Genomic DNA, 14,275 nt, shown 5'->3' on the forward strand with positions numbered 1-14,275 from the left:
TAGAGGCGTACAACGGAACGACGGACCCTGGGGTCTGGATTGAGGACTTCATCCTCCATATCCATATGGCTCGCGGAGATGATCTCCACTCCATCAAGTACTTGGCCCTCAAGCTAAAAGGACCAGCTCGGCACTGGCTGAAGAGCCTCCCCGAAAATTCAATTGGAAGTTGGGAGGAGCTTGAGGATGCTTTTAGGGCTAACTTTCAAGGGACCTATGTCCGACCTCCGGATGCAGATGATTTAAGTCATATAATTCAACAGCCCGGAGAGTCAACCCGAAAGCTTTGGAACAGATTTCTCACTAAGAAGAACCAAATCATCGACTGTCCCGACGCTGAAGCCTTAGCAGCTTTCAAACATAGCATCCAAGACGAATGGCTCGGCAGACACCTCGGCCAAGAAAAACCAAGGACAATGGCAGCCCTAAGAAGCCTTATGACCCACTTTTGCACGGGCGAAGACAGTTGGCTGGCCCGTAGTAGCACCAGCGACCCAGGCACATTTGAAGTCAGGTATGGTAATGGAAAACCACGACGTAGTAAAAGCAAGCGTCAAAATAATGAAGACAGCCCAGACAACACGGCGGTAAACGCCAAATTTAGGGACTCTCGACCCGGTCAATGGAAAAAGCCCTTTAAAGGCAATAGTGATGGACCATTGTCAGGACCCCGATCCTAAGTCACACCGATCCAGCATGTAACACATCATATCACTTTGCGGCCTCACACATGGTATTCCCACGGGTGCCACCTTACCTGTCCCGGGACCGTTTGCGACTTTTGGCTCACGTATATGATAGTGTCGCTAGCATCCATATGACAAAGAACCCGGGCCGACATGGCTAGTCGTGAACCCAAAGCGGCGCTAACCCATGAGGACAGGCATACATGAATCACATCGAGCATGTCGGTCATCAACGTGTGAATCCGGGCTGTAGCACTAGGCTAACAGGACTCCGGTAATCCGGGCTGTAGCAGGCTAGGCAGGACTCCGGAAGTCACCGCGTGACATTTCCCCGAAGGGACAGACACAGGAACGAAGTGAATCACATGCCGGCCAGTCAAGTGTTCCGAGCAGTAGTGCTGGGCTAGCAGGACTCCAGTGAACCGGGCTGTAGCGGACTACTATCGCTCAGAAGCACTAGACTACATTTCCCCATATGATAGGCTGCTAAGGATAAACAACTAGATAGTCGGATCCCACTCATACCAAGCATTTCAATCATACACACAATATGCCCGATATGAGTAATACAACATGGCATCACAACAAAACTCTACAACTCAAGTACTTTATTTAAAAGGCTCCGAGGAGCCATACATAACATATCCATACAGGTAGGGGTCACATGACCCGACACTCAAGTCATACAAACCTACAAGCACATGCGGAAGCAAAGTAGTCTGAGTACAGACACTAGAAAGAAAGAAGGCTTGATGAAGCCTGTCTATCTACATCGACCCTTCACAAGTCTTGGATCACCACCTGGGTGATAAGTCACTCGTCAACGTCGAGGTCTACATAGAACCCATCAGAGGGGGCGGTGTTGTCGTCTGAAAACATTAATTAAAGCAACATGAGTACAGAGGTACTCAGCAAGTCTTACAACAGGATCCTACTATACATGCACATTCTCAAGAAGGTAGTGGAGTTATTGCAGCAAGCCAGCTTTGACTCTTGGCTGAGCTAGCCTACGATAGACACAACTTGTAAATCATTTGTCGCACACGAGTCCACTATCACCAACACAATACTCCACCGTGGATCCTCTCTCGTCATCCTACGAGAGGGCCATCCGCGGTACTCACACTTATCTTGAGATTTTTAGTAGTATCCATTTACTTGTCTATGAATTGCATAGGTGACCAAGTAGTCCTTTACCGCGGACGCGGCTATTCGAATAGTTTTATACCCTGCAGGGGTGTACTTCTTCACACACGCTCTCACCACTTATCGCCGTTTACACGACATGTACTCGGCAACCTTCAAGCGGAAGCCCAGCGAGGGTGTCGGCCACGACCTGACTAAACACACGAGTCCCTAGTCCAGGTTTATTGCCTATCCGGGTTCCATCCGCAGGGAGTCCAGCTGAGGTTTCCACTAACGGCCCTGAACGATGTGAGCAGGGTTCCCGAAACACCAAACGGGTGAATCGGTACACCGGGCCACGTGCTTACCACAACACAGCCCACCCCTATGGTCAGCGCTGCGTGCGACCCCCAGCATACTACAAACACCAGAAACGACTTTGCAACTCCCGGACAGAGGACAAGTGTGGTTAATAAGCCGAGAGGGTCCATTGGTTTCGGGCCCAATGCGTGGTAGTAACTGAATCTTAAATCACACACATAGATCTCAGTTCTTAAGGACGGCCTCAATGAAACAACCCACCATGTACTCCTACATGGCCTCTCATCGATTCCTTTACCAAATCGTATTCAACACTTCACTCTCGTTACCGACACAACCTTTCACTCCAGTTCATCATCCCGATGAGCCAGACCTAACACAACTCTAAGCATAGCAAGCATAGCATGGTAGGAAACACACATATGGCTCAATCAACTCCTACACATGCTAGTGGTTTTCATCTAGTTACTGTGGCAATGACAGGTCATGCAAAGGAAGTGGGTTCAACTACCGCGACACACAGCAGTTTGAATAGCGTTGTCTTAATGCAGTAAAACAAGAGCAGGAGCGAGAGCATGGGTTTGTATCGGGATGATCAATGGGTTGCTTTCCTGATGGAGTGGTGGTGGGATACTGCCCTTCAGTTGGATACTCGTGAATATCCTCAGAGGCAGGAATGACCACAAAGAACACATCGGTACACAATCAACACATGACGATATGCGACAACATGATGCATGCTATGACATGGCAATATGAATGTGTTTTGGCCTAGTGCATGCTAGAACAGAAAGAAATGTGCTTATTTGAACCAAAGATTCAAGTGTTAGCTCATTTAACATGACCATATTAGTGCATCATCTTGTATTGCCTAAACAGCAGGGTTAATTTGTTCTGACATGCATGAAACCAGTACCAATGGATAGATTGGATTTTTATGATCAAATTTCATATATAAATCTTTGCATTTGGAGTTACAGATTAATTTCTATGAATTTTTGAAGTTTGGACTAATTTCTGGAATTTCCTGTACAGAAATAATTCCAGTAATGTAATTACTACGTCAGCATTGCGTTAGAGTGCGTCAGGGTCAACGGGGTCGTCTAGGTCAAACTGACCAGTGCGTCCCGCGTGTCAGTAGTTAATTAATCTAATTATTTTTAGTTAGAAACTAATCTGGATAATTAGCAGAGGGGGGCCCCACTTGTCATTGACTCAGAGGAGTCAACCTGGGCCCACCCAGTCAAAGTCAACAGTCAAACTCGCCGGCGTTTAGCCGCCGGCGAGGCCAGACGCGGCGGTGGAAGTGAATTTGCACGTTTCGGCGACCAAATGGACGACGAAGACCACCCACGGGTAGCTGGGAGCATGCCGCGGCGTTTGGTGGCGGTGGTTGGGCTCGGGGTGGCCGGAAACGTCGCCGGCGACGAGCTTTGCGGTCGCCGGAGTCGGGTGAAAGTGAGCCCGAGGCAACGGGGCACGGCGAGGTGCGTGGAGTGGGGCGTTAAGCTCCTGGGAATGCGGTGAGGTGGTTAGACAAGGTGGCGTGGCCGGTGTTTGGCCCGAGTCACGTCGGCGATGAGCTCCGCGGCGGTGTGTGCTGGTGAGCTTCGCGCAGTTGCTACGGTGCATGAAAAGAAAAGCGGAGAGGATGGGAAGGTGCAGCAGCTCACGACGGTCACGTAGGAGCAGACGGCGCGGTCGGGGACGAGCCAGAGCAAGCGGGGCGGCGGAGGCGATCTGGGCAGCCCGAGGTTGAAGACGAGCTCGGTGGAGTCGTTTGCAGGCCTCCAGAGGGGCGTGGCTTGGTGGAGCGATCGAGGAGGAAGTGGCGGAGCTTCAGGACACGGTGGAGCAACGCGGGGAAGACGGGGAGCACGGTTTCACGGTGGCGCGGCAGCGTCGGCCATGGCGGAGGGAGAGCGAGGGAAGAGACCAGAGGGAGGTGCGGGTGTCTGTGAGGTCGGGGAGAGCGAGGGAGCTCGTCCCACATCGACAGCTCGACGAGGGGAGGGGCAAGGCGACGGCAGCTGCGTGGCGCGCATGCGGTGCTCGCCGTCGAGCACCTGGCTGCCTGCCTGGCCAAGCCAAGCTGCTCGCTGGCGCGGTGGCTGGGCTGGGACGGCAGGTGGGCCTGGTGGGTGGCGCCAGGTAAGTTTTTCTATTTTGTTTCCTTTTTCTATTTTGCTGTAGCTTTAGGGCTTTATTAAAAATACTTAGGTACTTTCTAAAATCCTGAAATTAATTGTGGGCTCTATTGGGATTATTCCTAACAGCCGTGACTTAATTCCAGAATTATTTGAACATTTAAAATATTTATTAGCATTTAAATGTCCAAAAGCAACATACATATGATTTAATCCAGTGACCTTTTGTTGACCTAGAAAATTGTGCACCTATTTTGCCAGAGGTTCCAACCCAAGACAAAGGGGGTGAACATTTTAGAAGGGCATTACAGGTTCATTGAAATTATTTTTAGTAAACCCTAGTTGATTTCAGAAGGGGTGCTGGGGGTTCTGCCTTCCCCATTTCAAGTTTCTGATGAAAGGTAAACATGATGCAACACTCTAATGCATGGACTAGCTAGGATGTGACAACTCACCCCCACTCGAAAGAATCTTGTCCCGAGGTTTAGGATCCGTCGGGAAGAAGGTAGGGTACTCAAGTCGAAGACGATCCTCCCTTTCCCATGTAGCTTCTTGCTCGGAATGGTGTGACCATTGAACTTTGAGAAACTTGATATTCTGGCATCGAGTGGTACGCTCGGCTTGATCAAGGATACGAACGGGATATTCTCGATATGTGAGGTTATCTTGGAGATCAAGCGTTTCGTGGTCCACTCCACAGATAGGATCCGAGAAGCAACGCCTGAGTTGTGAAACGTGGAAGAAATCATGAACTCTGGAGAGGTGCGGAGGTAGTTCCAACTGGTAGGCAACTTCCTCTCGTTTGGCAAGAATGCGAAAAGGTCCAATGTAACGAGGAGCCAACTTGCCTTTGATACCGAACCGATGGGTTCCCTTTAATGGTGTAACCCGAAGGTAAGCCATCTCGCCGACTTCATAAGCCATAGGCTTATGCTTGCGGTCATACTGACTCTTTTGTCGAGATTGGGCTGTTTTCAATTTCTCACGAATAACGCGAACCTGCTCTTCTGCTTCCTGGATCATATCCGGGCCAAAGAGTTGTCTTTCCCCGGTTTCTGACCAGTTAAGAGGCGTTCGACATTTTCGTCCATAGAGAACTTCGAAAGGAGCTTTGCCTAAGCTAGCTTGATAACTGTTGTTATAAGCGAACTTGGCGAATGGAAGGAACTTATCCCAATTCATACCGAAAGAGATGACAGAAGCTCGGAGCATATCCTCCAGAATTTGATTGACTCGTTCTACTTGACCACTTGATTGAGGATGGAAGGCGGTGCTAAAGGAGAGACGAGTTCCCATAGCATTTTGGAAACTTTCCCAAAATCGAGAGGTGAAAAGACTTCCACGGTCTGAGTTGATTTCCAATGGAACACCATGAAGAGATACTATTCGGGAGATGTACAAATCAGCTAGCTGGCTAGCGGTTATACTCTCACGAACAGGTAAGAAGTGGGCTACTTTGGAAACACGATCGACAACAACGAAGATGGAATTATTCCCTCTTTTGGTCCTGGGAAACCCGGTAATGAAATCCATACCGATTTTATCCCATTTCCATTCAGGAATTTCCAAAGGTTGAAGGGTGCCAGCAGGCCGTTGATGCTCTGCCTTAACGCGACGACAGACGTCACAATTAGCAATGTATTGAGCGATTTCTCTCTTCATCCTAGTCCACCAAAACCTCTGGCGTAGGTCTTGATACATTTTAGTACTACCGGGATGAATGGTGAGAGGGGATTCATGAGCTTCCTTAAGGATCAATCGCCTCAAGTTGCGTACCTTGGGAACCACTAGGCGGTCTCCAAAGAACACGACACCTTGATCATCAATGGAGAAACAATCTGCAACTCCCTTCTTGATGTTTCTCTTGATACGGGAAATTCCCGGATCCACCTTCTGTGCCTTGATGATCTAATCCGTAAGGGTGGGTTTCGCCACCAGGGTGGAAAGGAATCCTCGAGGAACAATGTGAAGGTTAAGCTTACGAAATTCCTCGTGGAGAAGTGGTTGACTTTGTTGTAACATCAGGTTGTTACAATAAGATTTACGACTTAGTGCATCAGCCATGACATTGGCTTTGCCTGGGGTGTAAGTTATTCCTAAGTCGTAATCCGTGATCAACTCGACCCAACGTCTTTGCCTGAGGTTCAAATCCGGTTGGGTGAAGATGTATTTCAGACTTTGGTGATCAGTGTAGATTTCGCAACGATTACCAAGAAGGTAATGTCGCCAGGTTTTGAGTGCATGGACTACAGCTGCAAGCTCTAGATCATGTGTGGGATAGTTATCCTCATGTGGAGGCAACTGTCGAGAAGCGTAGGAAATCACATGACGATCTTGCATGAGTATGCAACCTAGTCCTTGTCGCGAGGCATCGCAATAGATAACAAAGTCCTTAGAAAAATCTGGTGGTAGCAGTACGGGAGCAGATGTCAGGCGTCTTTTCAGTTCCTGAAAGCTGAACTCGCACTTTGGGGTCCACTCGAACTTTTTATCTTTCTTGAGGAATACAGTTAGAGGTTTAGCAACTTTGGAGAAATTCTCGACGAAGCGGCGGCAATAGCTTGCTAACCCAAGAAAACTCCGAACTTGCTTGACCGTTTCAGGTGGAGTCCAGTCAAGGACGGCTTGAACTCGCTCGGGATTGACAGCAATGCCCTTACCAGAGATTACATGGCCTAGATAGGTCACTTTTGGCAACCAGAATTCGCACTTAGAGAATTTGGCATAAAGGCGATGCTCTCGAAGTTTCATCAATACTAACCTTAGATGCTCGGCATGTTCTTCCTCATTCTTTGAGTAGATGAGTATATCATCGAGGTAAACCACGACGAATTTATCCAAATACTCCATGAAGATCGAGTTCATTAACCGAGAGAAGGTGGCTGGAGCATTGGTTAAACCGAAGGACATGACGGTGTACTCGTATTGACCATAACGAGTAACAAAGGCCATTTTGGGAATGTCCCCGTTCTTGATTTTGATTTGATGGTAGCCCAACCTCAAATCCATTTTGGAGAAGACTGAGGATCCAGCGAGCTGGTCATACAGATCGTTGATCCTGGGGAGCGGATACTTGTTCTTGATAGTGACCAAATTGACAGGTCGGTAATCTACAACCATCCGATCCGTTCCATCCTTGTTCTTGACGAAGAGGACGGGGCAAGCCCATGGAGAAGAACTAGGACGGATGAAACCCTTTTGCAAGGACTCATCGAGTTGTTTCTTAAGCTCGGCTAGTTCTAGGGGTGCCATCTTATAAGGTCTTCTAGAGATTGGGACAGTTCCTGGAACAAGATCTATCACGAACTCGACATCTTTGTCAGGTGGAACACCTGGCAGTTCCTCTGGAAAGACATCCGGGAAGTCATGAACTACCGGAATATCTTCAAGGTCTGGAAGTGGATTGGCATTTAGAGAGTAGAGCTGACGCTCAGACACTCAGGTCAAAACACGGACTGTCTTGCTCGATGGATGGGTGAGTTGAACGGTTCTAGTAGAGCAATCAATCTTAGCGTAATGGGCTGACATCCAATCCATACCCAAGATGATGTTTATGTCCGAGGACTTGAGAGCTATTAGTGATGCAAGAAAGACCAATCTGTCGTCAAGAATTTCATTTCCATGGCTGATCCTAGAGGTTTGCCATCTAGAACCAGGAGTTTGGATTTCCATGGAGGTGGGCATGTCACTAAATGTGGTGTTGTGCAATCGAGCATAGCTCTCAGAAATAAATGAATGAGATGCTCCAGTATCAAAGAGAACAGTTGCCGGATGGCAATTAACAAGGAGCGTACCGAGAACAACGTTGGGATCCTCTTGAGTCTCTTCAGCTGAGACGTAGTTGACATGGTCACGAGCAGTGGTGGCCGGCATGGCGATGAGCACCTTTCCTGCTGGCTTGCCACGACCAATAGACTTTCCGAACTGGTTGGGGTTGTTCTGGGGACACTCGCGGATGTAGTGACCCGTCTCTCCACACTTGAAACAAGTTATCATATTGGGGCGTGGAGCAGCATTAGCAGCGGGACCACCATAAGTCTTGGGCGGTGCATACTGCTGGTTGGGGCGAGGCGCCTCAAAGGATGGCCTCGGAGTGAACCTGGATGGCACAACGGTGTTCGGAATCCACACCCGGCGCTTCTGAGAGCCAGAGCCGGATGAAGATCCAAAATCACGGGAGTGCTTGCGTGAAGCTTCAAAGTCAGTCTGCCCTGTCTCAGCACTGATGGCCTTGTTGACCAACTTCGGAAAAGAGGTGCAATCGTACAGACGAAGGTCACAGCGAAGCTCAAGGCTATGTCCCTTGCGGAACCTTGCCTGTTTCTTGGCATCGGTGGATACCTCTTCGGGAGCATAGCGTGCTAGCTTTCCAAACTCACGACTGTATGCATCCACAGTTAGTCTACCCTGGGTGAAGTTATAGAACTCCTCCCTCTTGCGATCCATGAGACCTTCCGGGATGTGATGCTCACCGAAAGCGGCACTGAATTCAGCCCAAGTAGTAATTTGGCCGACCGGGCGCATAGCTTCAAAGTTCTCCCACCAAAGGCTAGCAGGGCCTTCGAGGTGATAAGCAGCAAAGGTGACTTTATCATCTTCGGCTACGTTGGCAGAACGTAGCTTGTGGGCGATGCTGCGAAGCCAGTCATCCGCATCGAGAGGCTCAACGGAATGGCTGAACGTCGGTGGATACAGCTTGACAAAGTCATTGATTGACACCAGGTTGTTCCTCTGCTGGCGTGCATTATTCTGCTCAATCCGCTGCAGCAAGCGGTTAGTCTCACGCTTGTTTCGTTCTGCCCCTAGCATAACTTCAGCTAGAGAAGGCGGTTGAGGTAGATTTTCATCCCTAGTTGCACTAGCTTCACCCTGCTCCGGAGCAGCAGGGTTGTTGCGGGTGTTGACCATCCAAGGAAAACAAGACAACGATTTAGACAAGGATGGCAAAATCTGGCATGGAAGTGCGGAATGTAATGGACAACACGGAATGCAGAGATGTTCATCCGTATGACATGGTAATATAGAAACTGCCATATATATACCAACGGTCATACACACCATACATAGTTTAGTACAAGCCCAAGCTAGAGTACAACTATGATGAAAGACGTTACATCTCATCGGAGACATTCCAAGCTCCTATACATTATTTTTCTACACCTCCGGAATTGGATACACCTAAGTCATATTCCACAAGTCGCGCAGGACGGTGGAAATACAACTATTACAATACTAACGAAACTACCACTAGCTCAGACAGTTCTGTAGTTGTCCTCATAAAAGTAACCACCCAAGCCTGGAAGCGGAACATGATCATCTGGGAACAGACGGTCCTGTGGCGCTTGCGGACCATAGGGACTCGGATGTGGCCTTGGTCCAACAGACGGCAGCAGACGAGGTCCACGAGGAGGGGTGATGCCTCCCACCTCACGCCACTCCATAAAATCTGGCAGACCAGCCCGCACAGGGTACAAGTCCCTCATGTCCATGTATCCGGCTTGCACGGCAGGTGCAAACCTCGTCAAAGTGGCCCAGTGATCAGAACGAGCATTAAAGAGCTCCATACGCAAGGCCCGGTTTTCACGGTCCTTGTCTTCCAACATCTTAGTAGTGGTGCGGAGGAGTGAGTCCTCATGGGATGCGTCACTGTACATAGGCTGGAGATACCCATGCGCCCCAGGGAGGGATGCTGGCATGTAGCGGAAATCGGTGTTGCATAGTAGGGCAGTTCTGGCTCGAATAATAGTCATCATCGAGTAGGCTGCATCCTGCACCGACATCCCAATAGTAATCCCCAGTCCATAAGAACAGTGGAGCTCTTCAGTAGCTCCGGGATAAGATGGATATATCCTGACCGTGCACAGATATTGGCTTTGATAAAAGTCTCTAAACTGCTCCTCAACGGTATATTCGGGATACCATCGGTAACCTGTCTCGACCATCAGTCGGACCAACATGGCTGTATGACCACATATACCAATGCAACGGGTCAGACGAACCACTTGGTTCTGGGGACGGGTGGCCATCTGGAAGCACAAAATAATGCGAAGGCATTAGAATTTTCTAGGAGAAATTGGACAGCATAACGGCTGTAAATGCTCAGAAAAGGTTTGAGACATCCACAACAGTTTGCAAAACCACTCAACAACATCATATCAAGGTTCTGGTTCAACTGGCAACATACTAAAATTTAGTAGAACTGAACTGGGTTGTAACCAACAATCCTATAAGTTACTACGGATTTAGTAACACGTGAACCTGATAGAGAGAAGAGAGCCTAGTCCTTAACCCATGTAGAATGAGAAGAGAATGACTCAGATCAGAGGGCATAAGGTAAAGGAGTAAAAAGAGCCTTACGTTCCCTCCCACAATCAATTCCCCTACATATAACTAAAGCATTTCTAGACTCGACATTGACCAGTTTGGCTTAGCGAACCTACAGGCAGTCCGGCTCTGATGCCAACGCTGTCAGGACCCCGATCCTAAGTCACACCGATCCAGCATGTAACACATCATATCACTTTGCGTCCTCACGCATGGTATTCCCACGGGTGCCACCTTACCTAGCCCGGGACCGTTTGCGACTTTTGGCTCACGTATATGATAGTGTCGCTAGCATCCATATGACAAAGAACCCGGGCCGACATGGCTAGTCGTGAACCCAAAGCGGCGCTAACCCATGAGGATAGGCATACATGAATCACATCGAGCATGTCGGTCATCAACGTGTGAATCCGGGCTGTAGCACTGGGCTAACACGACTCTGGTAATCCAGGCTGTAGCAGGCTAGGCAGGACTCCGGAAGTCACCGCGTGACATTTCCCCGAAGGGACAGACACAGGAACGAAGTGAATCACATGCCGGCCAGTCAAGTGTTCCGAGCAGTAGTGCTGGGCTAGCAGGACTACGGTGAACCAGGCTGTAGCGGACTACTATCGCTCAGAAGCACTAGACTACATTTCCCCATATGATAGGCTGCTAAGGATAAACAACTAGATAGTCGGATCCCACTCATACCAAGCATTTCAATCATACACACAATATGCCCGATATGAGTAAATACAACATGGCATTACAACAAAACTCTACAACTCAAGTACTTTATTTAAAAGGCTCCGAGGATCCATACATAACATATCCATACAGGTAGGGGTCACATGACCCGACACTCAAGTCATACAAACCTACAAGCACATGCGGAAGCAAAGTAGGTCTGAGTACAGACACTAGAAAGAAAGAAGGCTTGATGAAGCCTGTCTATCTACATTGACCCTTCACAAGTCTTGGATCACCACTTGGGTGATAAGTCACTCGTCAACGTCGAGGTCTACATAGAACCCATCAGAGGGGGCGGTGTTGTCGTCTGAAAACATTAATTAAAGCAACATGAGTACAGAGGTACTCAGCAAGTCTTACAACAGGATCCTACTATACATGCACATTCTAAAGAAGGTAGTGGAGTTATGGCAGCAAGCCAGCTTTTGACTCTTGGCTGAGCTAGCCTACGATAGACACAACTTGTAAATCATTTGTCGCACACGAGTCCACTATCACCAACACAATACTCCACCATGGATCCTCTCTCGTCATCCTACGAGAGGGCCATCCGCGGTACTCACACTTATATTGAGGCTTTTAGTAGAATCCATTTACTTGTCTATGAACTGTATAGGTGACCAAGTAGTCCTTTACCGCGGACGCGGCTATTCGAATAGTTTTATACCCTGCAGGGGTGTACTTCTTCACACACGCTCTCACCACTTATCGCCGTTTACACGACATGTACTCGGCAACCTTCAAGCGGAAGCCCAGGGAGGGTGTCGGCCACGACCTGACTAAACACACGAGTCCCTAGTCCAGGTTTGTTGCCTATCCGGGTTCCATCCGCAGGGAGTCCGGCCGAGGTTTCCACTAACGGCCCCGAACGATGTGAGCAGGGTTCCCGAGACACCAAACGGGTGAATCGGTACACCGGGCCACGTGCCTACCGCAACACAGCCCACCCCTATGGTCAGCGCTGCGTGCGACCCCCAGCATACTACAAACACCAGAAACTACTTTGCAACTCCCGGACAGAGGACAAGTGTGGTTAATAATCCGAGAGGGTCCATTGGTTTCGGGCCCAATGTGTGGTAGTAACTGAATCTTAAATCACACACATAGATCTCAGTTCTTAAGGACGGCCTCAATGAAACAACCCACCATGTACTCCTACATGGCCTCTCATCGATTCCTTTACCAAATCGTATTCAACACTTCACTCTCGTTACCGACACAACCTTTCACTCCAGTTCATCATCCCGATGAGCCAGACCTGACACAACTCTAAGAATAAAAAGCATAGCATGGTAGGAAACACACATATGGCTCAATCAACTCCTACACATGCTAGTGGTTTTCATCTAGTTACTGTGGCAATGACAGGTCATGCAAAGGAAGTGGGTTCAACTACCGCGACACACAGCAGTTTGAATAGCGTTGTCTTAATGCAGTAAAACAAGAGCAGGAGCGAGAGCATGGGTTTGTATCGGGATGATCAATGGGTTGCTTTCCTGATGGAGTGGTGGTGGGATACTGCCCTTCAGTTGGATACTCGTGAATATCCTCAGAGGCAGGAATGACCACAAAGAACACATCGGTACACAATCAACACATGACGATATGCGACAACATGATGCATGCTATGACATGGCAATATGAATGTGTTTTGGCCTAGTGCATGCTAGAACAGAAAGAAATGTGCTTATTTGAACCAAAGATTCAAGTGTTAGCTCATTTAACATGACCATATTAGTGCATCATCTTGTATTGCCTAAACAGCAGGGTTAATTTGTTCTGACATGCATGAAACCAGTACCAATGGATAGATTGGATTTTTGATCAAATTTCATATATAAATCTTTGCATTTGGAGTTACAGATTAATTTCTATGAATTTTTGAAGTTTGGACTAATTTCTGGAATTTCCTGTACAGAAATAATTCCAGTAATTTAATTACTACGTCAGCATTGCGTTAGAGTGCGTCAGGGTCAACGGGGTCGTCTAGGTCAAACTGACCAGTGCGTCCCGCGTGTCAGTAGTTAATTAATCTAATTATTTTTAGTTAGAAACTAATCTGGATAATTAGCAGAGGGGGGCCCCACTTGTCATTGACTCAGAGGAGTCAACCTGGGCCCACCCAGTCAAAGTCAACAGTCAAACTCGCCGGCGTTTAGCCGCCGGCGAGGCCAGACGCGGCGGTGGAAGTGAATTTGCACGTTTCGGCGACCAAATGGACGACGAAGACCACCCACGGGTAGCTGGGAGCATGCCGCGGCGTTTGGTGGCGGTGGTTGGGCTCGGGGTGGCCGGAAACGTCGCCGGCGACGAGCTTTGCGGTCGCCGGAGTCGGGTGAAAGTGAGCCCGAGGCAACGGGGCACGGCGAGGCGCGTGGAGTGGGGCGTTAAGCTCCTGGGAATGCGGTGAGGTGGTTAGACAAGGTGGCGTGGCCGGTGTTTGGCCCGAGTCACGTCGGCGATGAGCTCCGCGGCGGTGTGTGCTGGTGAGCTTCGCGCAGTTGCTACGGTGCACGAAAAGAAAAGCGGAGAGGATGGGAAGGTGCAGCAGCTCACGGCGGTCACGTAGGAGCAGACGGCGCGCTCGGGGACGAGCCGGAGCAAGCGGGCGGCGGAGGCGATCTGGGCAGCCCAAGGTTGAAGACGAGCTCGGTGGAGTCGTTTGCAGGCCTCCGGCGGGGCGTGTCTTGGTGGAGCGATCGAGGAGGAAGTGGCAGAGCTTCAGGACACGGTGGAGCAACGCGGGGACGACGGGGAGCACGGTTTCATGGTGGCGCGGGCGCGGCAGCGTTGGCCATGGCGGACGGAGAGCGAGGGAGAGAGACCAGAGGGAGGTGCGGGTGTCTGTGAGGTCGGGGAGAGCGAGGGAGCTCGTCCCACGTCGACAGCTCGACGAGGGGAGCGGCGAGGCGGCGGCTGCTGCGTGGCATGCATGCGGTG

Source organism: Triticum urartu, chromosome 7 (genome assembly GCF_003073215.2).
Source record: "Triticum urartu cultivar G1812 chromosome 7, Tu2.1, whole genome shotgun sequence".
NCBI lineage: Eukaryota > Viridiplantae > Streptophyta > Magnoliopsida > Poales > Poaceae > Triticum > Triticum urartu.